Raw genomic sequence first — 18,680 nt, 5'->3', positions numbered from 1 at the left:
CACAAACGATTCAAATAGCTTAACCCGTGTGTGACGAGTTTGAACATACAAAAATTTGGTTCCAATTTTCCTGGTTATAGTGGTCATCCACGTCGTTGCATAATTTAGGTACACAAAGGAGACTACAAGACACCCACACTTCTTAATTGGGAAAGTTCAGCAATTAACCAGAGCTAGCTGGCCTAAAAATTACTCTAACAAATTAAAGTTCGGCCCTCTTAATTAAATGAAACAAAGAGTACTACTACGGCTGGTGTTCGTCGATCTCCTCCGCCTCCTCCTCCATGTCCGGCTCGCACCCGACGGTCTCCTAGGGAAGGGGCTCCATGGCATCCATCGCACCATACTCGGCAAGCATCTCGCCATCCACGTCCACCATCTCTTTGGAAAAGGCCGCCACGAGCTAGGCGTGGGCGGCCGCGATCTGGGCTTGGACGGGCTCCGCCGTCTCAAGGTATGTGGCGGAGGAACAGACGGCTGCTCGAACGCTCTCAGCGATTGCCAACTCTTTGGCCATGGGTTGTCGACCGTTGTCGAAGAAGCTTTGTTCAATTTCTGCGGTGACCGCCACAAGCTGGGCGTGAGCGGCCTCGACCTGGTCGTGAGAGGCCTCCATCAGGTCTAAGGTTGCCGCTGCGGAACGGATAGTTGTTGTGCGGCTCTCACCAGTTGCTATCCCCGAGGCAGATGTTGCTGCCGCCACCTGAGAAGCAACAACGACCGTTTGGGCTGCCTTGGCTGCCCGGTCGCGCTCATGCACCTTGTTCGCACACGCATGGTGGCTGCGACCGCGCTCTCGCCGTAGTGGGCCGCCGAAGTTGCCCTCACGACGTGGGTCCATGTCCCCATCTTTCATCTGCGACGATTGAACAGTGAAATGATATTTGGGGAGCAAGCTAGTGTGCTTGACACGCCGGCTGTGGGCTGTAGCCGACGCACCTTCTCGCATAAGCCATAGGCGTACTATACACCAACGGTGCTCCAGGATATTTTGTACTACATCTCACACGGTTGGTGATAATTAACTGTGTGAGATCTACTTGATTTTTTTATCTTGATTTGAAGTACATAATGGGGTCACAACGGCAATGGACGGTGTTTAAATTGCTAGACCTTTTATCTGCAGCGAACATGCAACTATATGTGTGTCATAATTTTTTTTAATTATTCAAGGTTCATTTGGAGATTGTATACATTAAATTGGTTTTCTAGCCATTTCAGGTGCACAATTCAAAATGAAAGCACATGCACATGCTCCGGTGCACCAACATGGGTTGTAAAATCATATATGTGTCCATGGGTTTATGCTTATGTCCCATGCAAGAAATGGGGATGAATTTTGAACACCACGGCACCGTGGCTCTCTGGCAAATGTTGACGTACTTACTTTTGTAATTCTAGTAAATTGAAACCTCGTCTAAAATTCATGAAACTTGACATGATATCATGGAATGACAATAACATGCCGTGGTAAAAATATTGTCCCATTTGGGGCAGGTGTGGGTATAAGCTTCTCAACAACATGCCGTTTCGGTAGGGTACGTGCCACCTTGGGGGACGAAACGATATTTTTTGCCTCTTCTTACTTTCAAAATGTTTTCTCATGTCAACATAGAACAACACGAGTGTTGTGTCAATTTTTGGGATATTTCGTGGTTCGCTTGGACATTTTTATACATTAACTGAGTTTTCTATGCATTCATGTGCATATTCAAATTTTAACTATAGGCACATGCTCTAATGCATACAAATTAGTTGAAAATTCAAATATGTGTCCTTGGTTGCATGCTTAGGTCCCATGCAAGAAATGGGAATGAATGACAAACACCTTGCGACCGTCACTCGGCCGCAAACATTGAGATACCTGGTTTTTAAATTCTAGTAAATCCAAAGCTTGTCTGGAATTCATGAAACTTGGCCCGCTATCATGGAGTGGCAACAACATGTCATGGTAAATTTTTTGTCCCATTTGGGCAGGTTTGGGGATATGCTTCTCCATAACCCAGAGTTTCTCACAAGAAGCCTGATGGTTTCGGTAGGGAACGTCCCACCTTTGGGGACGAAACGATATCCATTGCCTCTTATTGCTTTCAAAAAATTTCTCATGTCAACATAGAACAACAAGAGTGTTGTGTCAATTTTTGGGATTTTTCGGGGTTCGTTTGGACATTTTTATGCATTAGTTGAGTTTTCAATGCATTTCTGTGCATAATTCAAATTTGAACTACATGCACATGCTCAAATGCATATAAATTGGTTGAAACTTCAAGTCTGTGTCCTTGGTTGCATGCTTAGGTCCCATGCAAGAAATGGTTATGAATGTCAAACACCCTGCCACCGTCACTCAGCCGCAAACATTGAGATACCTGGTTTTTGGATTCTAGTAAATCCAAAACTCGTCTGAAACTCATGAAACTTGGTATGCTATCATGGAGCAGCATCAACATGTCGTGGTTAAAATTTTGTCCCATTTGGGGCAGGTTTGGGTATGAGTTTCTCACAATCCAGGGCTTCTCATAACAAGCCTGATGGTTTCGATAAGTAACGTCCCACCTTTGGGGACGAAACGATATCCGCTGCCTCTTATTGCTTTCAAAAAAAAAATTTAGTGTCATCATAGAACAACATGAGTTTTGTGTTAAATTTTGGAATTTTTTGGTGTTCGTTTGGACATTTGTATACATTAACTGGGTTTTCTAGGCATTTTATGCGCATAATTCAAATTTGAACAACATGCACATGCTCCAGTGCATATAAATTGGTTGAAAAATCAAATCTATGTCCTTGGGTGCATGCTTAGTTCCCATGCAAGAAATGGGAATGAATTTCAAACACCAGGGCACCGTTGAATGCCGGCAAAACATTGAGATAGTTTGTTTTTAAATTCTAGTAAATCCAAAACTAGTGTGAAATTCATGAAACATGGCATGCTATCATGGAATGGCACCCGACATGTTGTGGTATTTTTCATGTCCATTTTTGGAGAAGATGCACTCGAATAACAGCCAACAAATGCATTTTGAAAAAATAGCTGCCACTTTAATATCTCAAACATTTTTTTAATTCAAATTGTGTGTGTTCTATTAACCATTCATGTGACGCCACGTGTCTTCGTTTTAATGGCTATAGGAGGTGCCGTGCGGATAGCTGCTTGACTCAACGGGATGCGTGTGAGCGGAGTTCTACCCTTCGCAGACTCACTAGGAAGCGAGCCCTTTGACTACCATGGCCGCCCGCCTTCCTCTCCATTAATGGCGCCCTAGCCACTGTTTAATACGGGCGGCCTTACTGTTCGCCTCCCATCCCTCTCCCTCCCGCAGACCTCCACCAACGCCATGGCGCAGAATGATCATCTGCCACTAGTCTTCAAGTTTGGTGAAGTCGACACCGAGCCAGAGGAGATAGAAAATAAGGAGGAATGGGGCCTCATGGACATGGCCCTGAATGAGCAGCCCGCGGTGGTTGCTGCCCCCGCTCCCGTCCCAGCTCCCACCCCCGTACCCGCGCCAGCGAACATCCCTGTAGCATTGACGGGCTGGTCGCCGAGCACTATCGCAGAGCTGGAAGCTGTGGGCGTCAGCAATGTCTCTACGAACCCGTGCAAGCTCGTGTACATGCCAGCGCCATCGCCTCTGCCCGTGCCTGTGGGCGCCCCTCCACCCAACGTGGCGGCGGTCCCCGTGCATTTGGCTGCACCCACCGTGCCCGTGCCCGTGCACGCGACATGGGACGCTGTCGTTGACCGCTACCTCTTAGTGGCGCTAGTTGCCATCTTCCCGCACCCCGTCCGTCGATCATGTGACGACATGATGTTTGATTTACAACTGAAGAACATTTTGTGCTTCCTTGAAGACTTCAACAATGGTGTCCCAGAGGACGACAACGACAACGGCGACACGACATGCCGCCTCCGCTGGAAATAGTTTTTTTGGGTTTAATATTGTATCTCGAATTCTCGGTCACATGAACATAAATTCACAGTGTGACTGAATGAAAGATATGGTTTGAACAAACTTGCATTTTTCTCTCTTAATGTATAGACTTATTAAAAGATTTTATTTTGAAAATAACGTCAATGGTTTTTAAATATAAAACACTCATCGAAACGTTTTAGTTAGAACACCCGTATGCAAACCGACAGCTTCCCCAGGAAGCCAAGGGAAAATGTGTCGAGCGGGATTTTGTGCAGGTCTTGATCGCAAACATTTTAGATAGAACACCTATACACAAAGTGAGAGCTATGGTCTTCCTCCTTAAGTCAAGGGACAATTCACAGTGCAGGATTTGTGCATCCCTTCAACGCAAACGGTTGTTTTGGATGACCCGTGTGCAACCATGTAGAAACAATTGATTAAGATTTGCATCTGTCATATTGGGTATGTTGCCATTTGTGAAACTAGAAAGAGTGACATTTGTTTATCTAGTAATGCCATTTTTCCACCTTGTAACACTGGGATTTTTCAAAGTATGCAGCTAAAATTCACTAGCACTATCTATTTTTTGCAACAAAAATCACTAGCACTCACTGGTACGCGTCGGTCATAAACAAACTATTTTTAACCCCTTTCCCTGACGGCATTTGGAACCGTCACCAAGTTAGTGTGGGCGATAGGGCGGTCCTTCCCACACGACCCAGAAACCATTGGGGATATGCCCTCCTAGCACACACGCTCGGCAAAATGAGGTCCTGTGCGACCAACGAGTACTCAAATACAGAAATACGTACAATAGGGCTCAAAAAATACAATTATATAGGCAAAATCATTTCCAGTCGTAAGTACTTCCCGCACAGCCAGTCACCACTAAACGTTTCCGTTCATTACAAGGAAAATGTTTGCGCAAGGTTGCGTAACGCAAACAGTTTTGAAGAGAATGTCGTGTGTGATTGTTCATTGATCCAACACGGTTTACTCATAGAAACTGTGTGTTTTGCCTAAGGTCATCGCCCACGGTGTTTTCTCATTAACCGTTTGCAATAGGAAAACCAATTATCAAGGTAATTTGGCAATTAGCGGGCTAATTGCCCTATTATTAATAATCCATTTACTAATCTAATTGACATTCATATTAAGGACATAATATATTCCATTTCCATATTAAGGAAGCAAGATTTCATAATTTAAATACATCAGAGTACAACATGATATAGCTTCAACACTCAGCTACCCCATTACACAACAGCACCAGCAGCAAGTTTCACATGCAACATCTAGAACCTTTCAAAATTAGCATCATAGACAACACATAGAGAGATGCATCTCATCTGGAAAACTACTAAAGCGGAAGGAGAATATTGAGCCTTCATTCATGTTGAAGGTCTTTGCAACTTCAGGCTAGTGCTTATGGATGATTGACCATCCATCCTTCGACCTCTTCAGGAACACTTCAATATTGAACCATGGGTGTTGTATGAAAACTTTCCTGGCCTCCTGACCACAGAGGTGGTTTGAGAGGTAATCATCAGTGAAGCCTGAAAACAAGGATGTGCATAAATATCTTCTCTATATTGGAAATGGGGCAAAGGAATACAAAAAGGCAAGGTATAATAGTTAGTACCATATTGTAAACCTCAGTGATTCACATTGTTTCCCTGCAACACATATAAGGTAGTTAGTCATCAGGTTAAGTAACGGTTCACATGCTATCAGTAAAATATGTTGATGATAAATAAGCACATTGCAGATTCACAGATTAATTCAAGCCACATGGAAAACCCATTTATGCAAACCAAGCATGATTAAGAACTAGGAAATATAGCACTTGTATATGTTTCTCATGTATTATGTGCAGCCAAATTCGATTTATTCCTCACATGGTATACAATAACAGAATGTAGCCACATCAATTGAACATCACATTGTATAATTGAACCAAGCAGTTAACTAAACACCACAACAAATGAACCAAACGTTAACTAAGCACCACATTGCACAATATAACATACTCCTAATAGAAGATCCGACACCAAGCATGCTTAACATCTTTGAAATATAGCAATTGTATTTGTTTCTCATGTATTTAGTACAGCCAAAATCGACTTTTTTCCTCACATGGTATACAACAAGAGAATGCAGCCACATCAATTGAACATCACATTGCAGAATTGAACCAAGCAGTTAACTAAACACCACAACAAATGAACCAAACTTTAACTGAGCACCACATTGCACAATATAACATACTCCTAATAGAAGATCAGACAGTTAACCAAACCAAGCATGCTAAACAACTTGAAAATATAGCAATTATATTTGTTACTCAAGTATTTAGTACAGCCAAATTCGATTTATTCCTCACATGGTATACAATAACAGAATGTAGCCACAACAATTGAACATCACATTTCAGAATTGAACCAAGCACTTAACTAAACAACGCAACAAGTGAACCAAGCCACAACAAATTAACCAAATAGTTAACTAAACACCAATTGAACAATATAACATACTCCTAATAGAAGATCAGACAATTAACCAAACCAATCATGCTTAACAACTTGGAAATATTGCACCCTGAAGAATTGAACATCACATTTGCAGAATTGAACCAAGCAGTTAATTGAACACCACATTGCACGACATATAGAACATATACACTATAGCAGAAGATTGCACGATAAAAGTAGATAGCACAATTCACTAGAATTTGTTAAGGAAAGGCAGTAGCTTGCAAGATGAACATGGGTCCTTATAGTGAGCTAATAAGACAAGCTACTCCTCATTGTCGGAGATATCGATGACGATTGGCTCCTTGGACATGGAAGATGGAGAGGCCTCCACATCATGGGTGCCCTCGTTGCAGTGGTGAGTTGCCTGAGCCGCTCCGGGCACCAACCTACTAGCTCTCGAGATGAGGTAAGCACATGCACGCTTAGAAAACGCCATGAACTGTCGTTTAAAGCAGCCAACCGCATCACGGCATCGGCGTGTGAGGCGTGATATGTCTCCGTCGTATCTATAATTTTTAATTGTTCCATGCCAATATTCTACAACTTTCATATACTTTTGGCAACTTTTTATACTATTTTTAGGACTAACATATTGATCTAGTGCCCAGTGCCAGTTCGTGTTTGTTGCATATTTTTTGTTTCGCAGAATATCCATATCAAACGGAGTCCAAATGGAATAAAATCTGACAGAGATTTTTTCGGAATATATATGATTTTTGGGAAGAAAAATCCATGTGAGACGATGCTCGAGGGGCCCACGAGGCAGGGGGCGCGCCCCTGACCCTCGTGGCCACCCCGTAAGGCTGTTGATGCCCTTCTTCCGCCGCAAGAAAGCAAATATCCGGATAGAGATCTTGTTAAAATTTCATCCCAATCGGAGTTAAGGATGTCTGGGAATATATAAAACGGTGAAGGGGTAGAATCAGAGAACGCAGAAATAGAGAGAGACAGAGAGACAAATCCAATCTCGGAGGGGCTCTCGCCCCTCCCATGCCATGGAGTCCAAGGACCATAGGGAAAACCCTTCTCCCATCTAGGGAGGAGGTCAAGGAAGAAGAAGACGAAGGGGCCCCCTCTCCCCTTCTCTTCCAGTGGCACTGGAACGCCACCGTGGCCATCATCATCATCGCAATCTTCACAAACAACTTCACCGCCATCATCACCAACTCTTCCCCCCTCTATGCAGCGGTGTAACCTCTCTCTTACCCGCTGTAATCTGTACTTAAACATGGTGCTCAACGCTATATATGATTTCCCAATGATGTATGGCTATCCTATGATGTTTGAGTAGATCAGTTTTATCCTATGGGCTATTTGATGATCAAGATTGGTTTGAGTTGCATGTTTTATTATTGGTGCTGTCCTATGGTGCTCTCCGTGTCGCACAAGCATGAGGGATCCTCGCTGTAGGGTGTTGCAATACGTTCATGATTTGCTTATAGTGGGTTGCGTGAGTGACTAAAACACAAACCCGAGTAAGGGGGTTGTTGTGTATGGGATAAACAGGACTTGATGCTTTAATGCTATGGTTGGGTTTTACCTTAATGATCTTTAGTAGTTGCGGATGCTTGCTAGAGTTCCAATCATAAGTGCATATGATTCAAGTAGAGAAAGTATGTTAGCTTATGCCTCTCCCTCATATAAAATTGCAATAATGATTACCCGTCTAGTTATCGATTGCCTAGGGACAATTAACTTTCTCGTAACAAAAAGCTCTTTACTAAAACTAACTTAGTTGCAAACCTATCCAACAACACCTACAAAGTACTTCTAGTTTCATACTTGTTCTAGGTAAAGCGAATGTCAAGCGTGCGTAGAGTTGTATCGGTGGTCGATAGAACCTAAGGGAATATTTGTTCTACCTTTAGCTCCTCGTTGGGTTTGACACTCTTACTTACCGAAAGAGTCTACAATTGATCCCCTATACTTGTGGGTTATCAAGACCTTTTTCTGGCGCCCTTGCCGGGGAGCAATAGCGTGGGGTGAATATTCTCATTTGTGCTTGTTTGCTTTATCACTAAGTAATTTTTATTTGCTGTTCTAGTTGTTCTTTATCTTTAGTTATGGATATGGAACACGAAATACCAAAAAAATTAGGTGTACTTTCTGCTCATGGAGATGGGGAACCTCCTAAAACCCTCGATGCTGGTTATGTGAAAGATATTATGTACTACTTTAATAATCCTAAGAAAACACCATTCAATTATGTAATGGGAGTAACATTGGATCAACATGAATACTTTAGGGATTACCACTTGACACAAGAAGGGAAACTATTATGGGATCAAATTCATATATTGAATTGGTATGCTAGGCAACAATGCTTGAGATATGATTATACTTGTTGCTCGAGGATGAAGGCTCCACACCTTCCCTTTTTATGCGAATTAAATAATAATAAAACCTTAGTTCCTTATGCTAATTGTATATATGATTACTATGATGTGGAACAATTAGAAGAATTTGTTGCTTTTATGGGTGCTTATGAAATTGAATCTATGTTTAAAGAGTTTGTAGATTTTGATGATTCGGTTTATAGACCTAAAAATTTAGCTATCCTTAAATATTGCTATGAGAATTATGAATACAATTCCGATATTAATGCACTTATTGAGAAAGTCTATGCGGTCCAAGAAGGGACTAATATTTTGCAGGAATCTATGGAAGAAGAAGTTGATGAAACTATGAGCTCATTGGATGAAAAAGATGAGGAAGAGAGCGGAGAACAAAAGGAGGAAGAGCGGATTGATCACCCATGTCCACCTCCTAATGAGAGTAACTCTTCAACTCATACATTATTTAATTTCCCTTCATGCTTACCGAAGGATGAATGCTATGATAATTGCTATGATCCCGTTGATTCTTTTGAAATATCCCTTTTTGTTGATGCTTTCTATGCTTGTGGCCAAGGTGCCAATATGAATTATGCTTATGGAGATGAACTTGCTATAGTTCCTTGTGTTATGAATGAAATTGTTGCTATTGCACCCACGCATGATAGTCCTATTATCTTTTTGAATTCTCCCGACTACATTATATCGGGGAAGTTTGCCCTTATTAAGGATTACATTGATGGGTTGCGTTTTACTACTACACATGATGATTTTTATAGATATAATATGCATGTTCTTGCTCCTCCTACTTGCAATTATTATGAGAGAGGAACTATATCTCCACCTCTCTATGTTTCCCACATGATAAAATTGCAAGAAATTGTTTATACTATGCATTGGCCTTTACTATGTGTGCATAAATTGTTCTTTTATGAAGAGAGTTGGACTTCGTTGTTGCATGATATATGTTACTTTGTGGTCACTACTAAATTACAAATCATTGTTAATTAAATTGGCTTTGATATACCTTGGGATCCGAGTGGATCCATTACTTGAGCACTATATGCCTAGCTTAATGGCTTTAAAGAAAGCGCTGCCTAGGAGACAACCCGGAAGTTTTAGAGAGTCATTTATTTCTGTTGAGTGCTTTCATATAGTTTAAAAACAACAAAAATAAAGAGGGGAACCCAAAACTTTTTCAAAAAGGAAAGTGAAAGTGAGAAAGACAAGCATTGTTGAAGTGGGAGAGCTCCTTGAACTTTGTTCATGCACACTGAAACTTTGTGAATCTTGATTACAGAAAATTTTCAACGAAAATAATTATCCCCTTGTACAATTCCATTGTATTATAAAAATAATGTGCCAAGGATTGCCTTTAGGATGTTTACATTTGCTTGATGGTTTGTACGGTGCAGGACAGAAACTTTGGCTGTAGTGCACGATTTTACATTTTTAGCTGGACCGTCAAATGGTTCTGATTCGTTTTTCACTGTATTTATATACAAATTGTTTATTTTTCCTAATTTTGGCAGAATGTTTCAAGTATCAGAAGTATGGTGAATGTTGAGATTATTACAGACTGTTCTGTTTTAGACAGATTCTGTTTTTGATGCATAGTTTGCTTGTTTTGATGAAACTATCAATTTATATTAGTGGATTAAGCCATGAAAAAGCTATACTACAGTATACACAATGAAAAAACAAAATATGAATTCGTTTGCAACAATACTTAGATTAGTGATTTGCTTTATTGTACTAATGGATCTTACCGAGTTTTCTGTTGAAGTTTTGTGTGGATGAAGTGTTCGATGATAGAGAAGGTCTCGATGTGAGAAGAAGGAAGAGAGGCAAGAGCTCAAGCTTGGGGATGCCCGAGGCACCCAAGTAAATATTCAAGGAGACTCAAGCATCTAAGCTTGGGGATGCCCCGAAAGGCATCCCCTCTTTCTTCAACAAGTATCGGTATATTTTCGGATTCGTTTCGTTCATGCGATATGTGCAATCTTGGAGCATCTTTTGCATTTAGTTTTCATTTTTCTTTTATGCACCATGCTGGTATGAGATAGTCCGTGGTTGATTCATCAAATGCTCTATGCACTTCACTTATATCTTTTGAGTATGGCTTTATAGAATGCTTCATGTGCTTCACTTATATCATTTGAAGTCTGGATTGCCTGTTTCTCTTTACAAAGACAACCGCCATTTGTAGAATGCTCTTTTGCTTCACTTATATTTGTTAGAGGGTGGGCATATCTTTTGTAGAAATAATTAAACTCTCTTGCTTCACTTATATCTATTTAGAGAGATGACAGGAACTGGTCATTCACATGGTTAGTCATAAAATCCTACATAAAACTTGTAGATCACTGAATATGATATGTTTGATTCCTTGCAATAGTTTTGCGATATAAAGATGGTGATATTTTAGTCATGCTAGTGGGTAGTTGTAGATTAGTATAAATACTTGTGTTGAGGTTTGTGATTCCCGTAGCATGCACGTATGGTGAACCGTTATGTAACGAAGTCGGAGCATGATTTATTTATTGATTGTCTTCCTTATGAGTGGCGGTCGGGGACGAGCGATGGTCTTTTCCTACCAATCTATCCCCCTAGGAGCATGCGCGTAGTACTTTGTTTTGATGAATAATAGATTTTTGCAATAAGTATGTGAGTTCTTTATGACTAATGTTGACTCCATGGATTATACGCACTCTCACCCTTCCACCATTGCTAGCCTCTCTAGTACCGCGCAACTTTCGCCGGTACCATAAACCCACCATATACCTTCCTCAAAACAGCCACCATACCTACCTATCATGGCATTTCCATAGCCATTCCGAGATATATTGCCATGCAACTTCCATCATCATCATATACATGACTTGAGCATTCACTGTCATATTGCTTTGCATGATCGTAAGATAGCTAGCATGATGTTTTCATGGCATGTCCATTTTTTTGATATCATTGCTACGCTAGATCATTGCACATCCCAGAACACCGCCAGAGGCATTCATATAGAGTCATATCTTTGTTCTAGTATTGAGTTGTAATATCGAGTTGTAAGTACATAAAAGTGTGATGATCATCATTATTAGAGCATTGCCCAAGTGAGGAAAGGATGATGGAGACTATGATTCCCCCACAAGTCAGGATGAGACTCCGGATGAAAAAAATAAAAATAAAAAAAGAGAGAAAAAAAGAGAAAGGCCAAAAAAAGAGAAGGCCCCAAAATATATAAAAATATAAAAATGAGAGAAAAAGAGAGAAGGGGCAATGTTACTATCCTTTTACCACACTTGTGCTTCAAAGTAGCACCATGTTCTTCATATAGAGAGTCTCTTGAGTTATCACTTCCATATACTAGTGGGAATTTTCATGATAGAAATTGGCTTGTATATTCCGATGATGGGCTTCCTCAAACTCCCGAGGTCTTCATGAGCAAGCAAGTTGGATGCACACCCACTTAGTTTTTAGTCCGAGCTTTCATACACTTATAACTCTTAGTGCATCCGTTGCATGGCAATCCCTACTCACTCGCATTGATATCTATTGATGGGCATCTCCATAGCCCGTTGATACGCCTAGTTAATGTGAGACTATATTCTCCTTTTTGTCTTCTCCACAACCACCATTCTATTCCACCTATAGTGCTATGTCCATGGCTCACGCTCATGTATTGCATGAAAGTTGAAAAGGTTTGAGAACATCAAAAGTATGAAACAATTGCTTGGATTGTCATCGGGGTCGTGCATGATGTGAATATTTTGTGTGGTGAAGATGGAGCATAGCCAGACTATATGATTTTGTAGGGATAACTTTTTTGGCCTTGTTATTTTGAAAACACAAGCTTGCTTTATTACTGGGCTTGAAGTATTATTGTTTTTATGTCAAATGATAGACTATTGCTTTGAATCATTCGTGTCTTAATATTCATGCCATGATTAGATATGTGATCAAGATTATGCTAGGTAGCATTCCACATAAAAAATTATCTTTTTTATCATTTACCTACTCGAGGACAAGCAAGAATTAAGCTTGGGGATGCTGATACGTGTCACGCCCTCGATGCGGCTATATCTCCCACGTGTCGAAGCACGATTTAGAGGCATAACCGCATTGAAAGCAATGTCGCATGTGAGGTAATCTTCACACAACCCATGTAATACATAAAGGAAAGAGATACATAGTTGGCTTACAATCGCGACTTCACACAATACATGAATAAAGCATTACATCATCCAAACACACTCAAGGTCCGACTACGGAAACAAAATAAAAGAAGACTACCCAAAAGCTACACAGATCCCCAATCGACCCCAACTGGGCTCCACTACTGATCAACTAGAATGAAACAACACAAAGGACAAGATCTTCCACAAGCTCCTCCTTGAGCTTGGTTGCGTCACCTGCACGGTAACATCGGCACTTGCAAACTGGTTTGGGAAGTATCTGTGAGTCACGGGGACTCAGCAATCTCACACCCTCGCGATCAAGACTATTTAAGCTTATAGGTAAGGTAAAAGGTATGAGGTGGAGCTGCAGCAAGCGACTAGCATATAAGGTGGCTAACATACGCAAATGAGAGCGAGAAGAGAAAGCAAAGCACGGTCGAACAACTATGATCAAGAAGTGATCCTAGAACAACCTACGTCAAGCATAACTCCAACACCATGTTCACTTCCCGGACTGCGCCGAGAAGAGACCATCACGGTTACACACGCGGTTGATGTATTTTAATTAAGGTCAACTTCAAGTTTTCTACAACCAGACATTAACAAATTCCCATCTGCCCATAACCGCGGGCACGGCTTTTGAAAGTTCAAATCCCTGCAGGGGTGTCCCAACTTAGCCCATCACAAGCCCTCACGATCAATGAAGGATATTCCTTCTAGCGGGAAGACCCGATCAGGCTCGGAATCCCAGTTACAAGACATTTCGACAATGGTAAAATAAGAGCAGCAAAGCCACCCGAATGTGCCGACAAATCCCGATAGGAGCTGCACATATCTCTTTCTTGGGGCACACCAGATTGTCCAAGGTTCCGGTAGGCCAGCCCAGAGTTGCCCCTGGTGGCCACCGGCAGCTGACAGGTTGGACCAACACTCAGAGGAGCACTAGCCCGGGGGTTTAAATAAAGATGACCCTTGAGCCGGCCGACTCAAGGGAAAGAAAAGGCTAGGCGGCAAAAGGTAAAACCAATGTTGGGCCTTGCTGGAGGAGTTTTATTCAAGGCGAACTGTCAAGGGGTTCCCATTATAACCCAACTGCGTAAGGAATGCAAAATCCGGGAATATAATACCAATATGACGGAAACTAGGGCGGCAAGAGTGGAACAAAACACTAGGCATAAGGCTGAGCCTTCCACCCTTTACCAAGTATAGAGATGCATTAATTAAATAAGAGATATTGTGATATCCCAACAAGTAAACATGTTCCAACAAGGAACAACATCTCCATGTTCCAATACGGAACAAACTTCAATCTTCACCTGCAACTAACAACGCTATAAGAGGGGCTGAGCAAAGCGGTAACATAGCCAAACAACGGTTTGCTAGGATAAGGTGGGTTAGAGGCTTGGCTTAACAATATGGGAGGCACGATAAGCAAGTGGTAGGTATCGCATCATAGGCATAGCAAAAGAGCGAGCATCTAGCAAGCAAAGATAGAAGTGATTTCGAGGGTATGGTCATCTTGCCTGAGAAACCACAAGGAAGAAGAACGAGTCCACGAAGAAGATAAACGGACATAGTCAACGGATCCTCACAAACGCAACGTTACCGGAACCAACCCGAAGAAGCAACACCGGAAAGGAGCAAACAACATAGTAAACAACCATCACATAATCATGGCATGATGCACAAACAAGTATGATGCATGTCCGGTTTAACGAGGCATGGCATGGCAAAGAGCACAAACAACACTACAAATTAAGTGGATCTCAATAAGCAACGAGTTGCATATTGACGGAACACCACATGACTTATTTAGGTCTCTCCCGTTTAGGTACACAACAATATTAAATGTTATTTAGCATGGCAAGGGGTGAAGCAAAGTAAAACTACCTATCTAGGCAAGTTTAAATGAGGCCGGAACAACAAACAACAAGTCCGAAAACACCTCATGTGCATATTTTAGGTTTGGTACTGTTCTGCCCTAAACACAATTTTAGGGTTATTAAACATGCAAAGTGAGTACACCATGTTAAACTAGGCAATTTTCTACCCCATTTACATATAAAGTTTATCTAAAATGGAGCTACGGTTATTTAGTTATGAATTAAAGCATTTTAGCATGGCATTTGGCAAATTTAAGCAAACAGCATTTTAAGCATTTTAAACATGGATGAAAAATGACAAATTATTAATCTACACAAAATTCTAAGCAAGTTTCATATATTAAGTTTTTACATGTGATGCACCGTTTGTGAGTAATGAAATGCATGAAGTTTAGGGGCTATTCTGTAAAACTGACAACTCTGGGATAAATATGAAATTCGACTTGAACAGGAAAAACGTCACGGGCCGAATCTGTTGGCCCAACAATAGGAAAAAACATACGGGCTTCGGCGGGGTGGCCTCACCATGGGCTCGGCCCGGTTGAAGGAGAGGCCTGGCGCGACTGGGCCTTGGAGCGAGCGCGGCTGGATCCTGTGAGCGGACGCGCTCGACTGGTCAACATAGAGGATCGAGCAGGACTAGCGCTGGCCTCTTCTTCGAAGCAGAGGAAAACAGGGGCACGACTGTGGATCTCCGGGAAGAGGATGGCGGTGGGCGGAGGCGAGATCCAGCGACGCTGAAGTGGGTACGGCCGGAGACGACGGCTTGACGAAGCAGGGGAGGCTCGAGCAACACATTGGGCTGCTGCTGCTCCTTCGGTGGCCTCCATGGAGGACCATGGCCAGTGTGACAAAGCCGCTGGTCCGGCGATGTTACAGCAGAGACGGAGGGCGGCGGGGTCGAGCAAAGGTGCGTGCGAAGGAGAGGAGGGCGACGGGGCTTGATCCCGCTCTGCTGCTGCGGGCATGGGGAAGAGGAGGAGGGAGCTCGTGCTCCTGCGGGTTCGGGCAAGAAACAGAGCAGCTCCGGCGAGGGACTTGGCGCTGCCTTCCGCACGGACGGCGACCTAGACGCAAGGGAGAGGTGGAGGCGCGGTTTTGGTGAGGAGGCGGAGTTCCTTCGGCGGCCTTGGCGGCTGGCGTGCTCCTGGCCAGGGCATAGCTGCCCCTGCAGCAGATGGGCAGAAAACAAAGGGTTCAGAGAGGGGAAACGGGATGAGCATGAGAAGGAGAAGAAGGGGGGCGTCGGATGGGGACTGCCTGGGTGACGACGATTACTGGGTTCAAGTTGTGGTCGTCGTTCTTGATGCGATAGAGGAAGCTGCAGCGAGTCCTCGCGAGGAAGATGGTAGAGGCTGAGCGCGTTTGAGGAGTGGATCTCGGGCTCAGGGACGAGGTGGATCGAGGGAGGCAAGGGACCTGCTGTGGATGAGCTCCGTCTCAACGAGCTCCTACTCGGGCATGAGCGTGGAGACGCGGGGCTACGGCCAGAGGAGGTTGGTCGGGCACGGAAAAGGAGGTGGTGGTTGGATTGGGTGGAGATGGATCCCGAGGTGGGAGATGCTGGCGGCGGGGATTGGACAGGGAGGATCCCTAGAAAATAGGGTTTGGTCTGATTTGGGAGGGGTTGGTCCATATATAGGATAAAGAGAGTGGGTTTAGTCCGTCCGATCGTAATCGGGCGGTCAAAAAAAAATGCTACGAAGTCCAATTAACAAAACGGAGACGTTTTGTAGATATTTGGGGATGTTATGAGTCTAACGGTGACAACTGTTCGGGCCGGGTTCGGGACAGTTTCGGACGCGCACGTGAGGGGTCGGTGCACTATGCAAGAGGGGTTTTCGGACCGAGCGATCGCATCGGATGGCTCCGGACGCGAAGAGGGGTAGGTTCGAGCTTGTGGGCTGTGCAGAAGGCCTCAGGCCGAGAGGCAAGAAGAGAGAGAATCCCGGCGTCTATTTTCGGAGACCGAAAACGTCCGACGTGTGCCCGGCTATAATGCCGCTATAGTTTAACGGTTGGGCTATCAAACGAACTCCGAATGCGATGAAACTTGACAGGCGGTCTATCTACACTATAATAAGACCACACGCAAACTCTCATCCCATTCCGAGAACATTTTCCCGGCCACTGATAAAATACTATTTCGGACATGTCGCGGGCGCGTGCAAGTTTTCCTGGGCTCAGAACGGACAACGGACGGAACGAGGAGATCGGGACGGATGCAAGTTTTGAAAATATGATGATGTAATGCATATGATGACATGACAAGATGCAACACGCAAGAAAATGACAAGGCAACAACAGCGAATAACTGGACGACACCTAGCGCAACGGTCTCGGGGCGTTACAATACTTCTCCGTCGTATCTATAATTTTTTATTGTTCCATGCCAATATTCTACAGCTTTCATATACTTTTGGCAACTTTTTATTCTATTTTTGGGACTAGCATATTGATCCAGTGCCCAGTGCCAATTCCTGTTTGTTGCATGTTTTTTGTTTCACAGAATATCCATATCAAACGGAGTCCAAAGGGAATAAAATCTGATGGAGATTTTTTTGGAATATATATGATTTTTTGGAAGAAAAATCCACGCGAGACGATGCTCGAGGGGCTCACGAGGCAGGGGGCGCGCCCCTGACCCTCGTGGCCACCGCGTAACGCAGTTGATGCCCTTCTTTCGCTGCAGGAAAGCTAATATCCGGATAAAGATCATGTTAAAATTTTAGCCCAATCGGAGTTACGGATCTCCGGGAATATATAAAACGGTGAAGGGGTAGAATCTGAGAACGCAGAAACAGAGAGAGACAGAGAGACATATCCAATCTCGGAGGGTCTCTCGCCCCTCCCACTCCATGGAGGCCAAGGACCAGAGGGGAAACCTTCTCCCATCTAGGGAGGAGGTCAAGGAAGAACAAGACGAAGGGGCACCCTCTCCCCTTCTCTTCCAGTGGCACCGGAACGCCGTTGTGGCCATCATCATCACCGCAATCTCCACCAACAACTTCACCGCCATCATCACCAACTCTTCCCCCCTCTATGCAGCGGTGTAACCTATCTCTTACCCGCTGTAATCTCTATTTAAACATGGTGCTCAACGCTATATATTATTTCCCAATGATGTATGGCTATCCTATGATGTTTCATTAGATCCATTTTGTCCTATGGGCTATTTGATGATCAAGATTGGTTTGAGTTGCATGTTTTATTATTCGTGTTGTCCTATGGTGCTCTCCGTGTCGCGCAAGCGTGAGGGATCCCCGCTGTAGGGTGTTGCAATATGTTCATGATTCGCTTATAGTGGGTTGCGTGAGTGACTGAAACACAAACCCGAGTAAGGGGGTTGTTGCATATGGGATAAAGAGGACTTGATGCTTTAATGCTATGGTTGGGTTTTACCTTAATGATCTTTAGTAGTTGCGGATGCTTGCTAGAGTTCCAATCATAAGTGCATATGATCCAAGTAGAGAAAGTATGTTAGCTTATGCCTCTCCATCATATAAAATTGCAATAATGATTACCGGTCTAGTTATCGATTGCCTATGGACAAATAACTTTCTCGTAACAAAAAGCTCTTTACTAAAACTAACTTAGTTGTGTCTTTATCTAAACAGCCCCTACCTTTTATTTACGAACTCTTTATTATCTTGCAAACCTATCCATAAACACGTACAAAGTACTTCTAGTTTCATACTTGTTCTAGGTAAAGCGAATGTCAAGCGTGCGTAGAGTTGTATCGGTGGTCGATAGAACTTGAGGGAATATTTGTTCTACCTTTAGCTCCTCGTTGTGTTCGACACTCTTACTTATCGAAAGAGGCTACAATTGTTCCCCTATA

Source organism: Triticum aestivum, chromosome 1A (assembly GCF_018294505.1).
Source record: "Triticum aestivum cultivar Chinese Spring chromosome 1A, IWGSC CS RefSeq v2.1, whole genome shotgun sequence".
Classification (NCBI taxonomy): domain Eukaryota; kingdom Viridiplantae; phylum Streptophyta; class Magnoliopsida; order Poales; family Poaceae; genus Triticum; species Triticum aestivum.
This window is presented reverse-complemented; position numbering follows the sequence as displayed.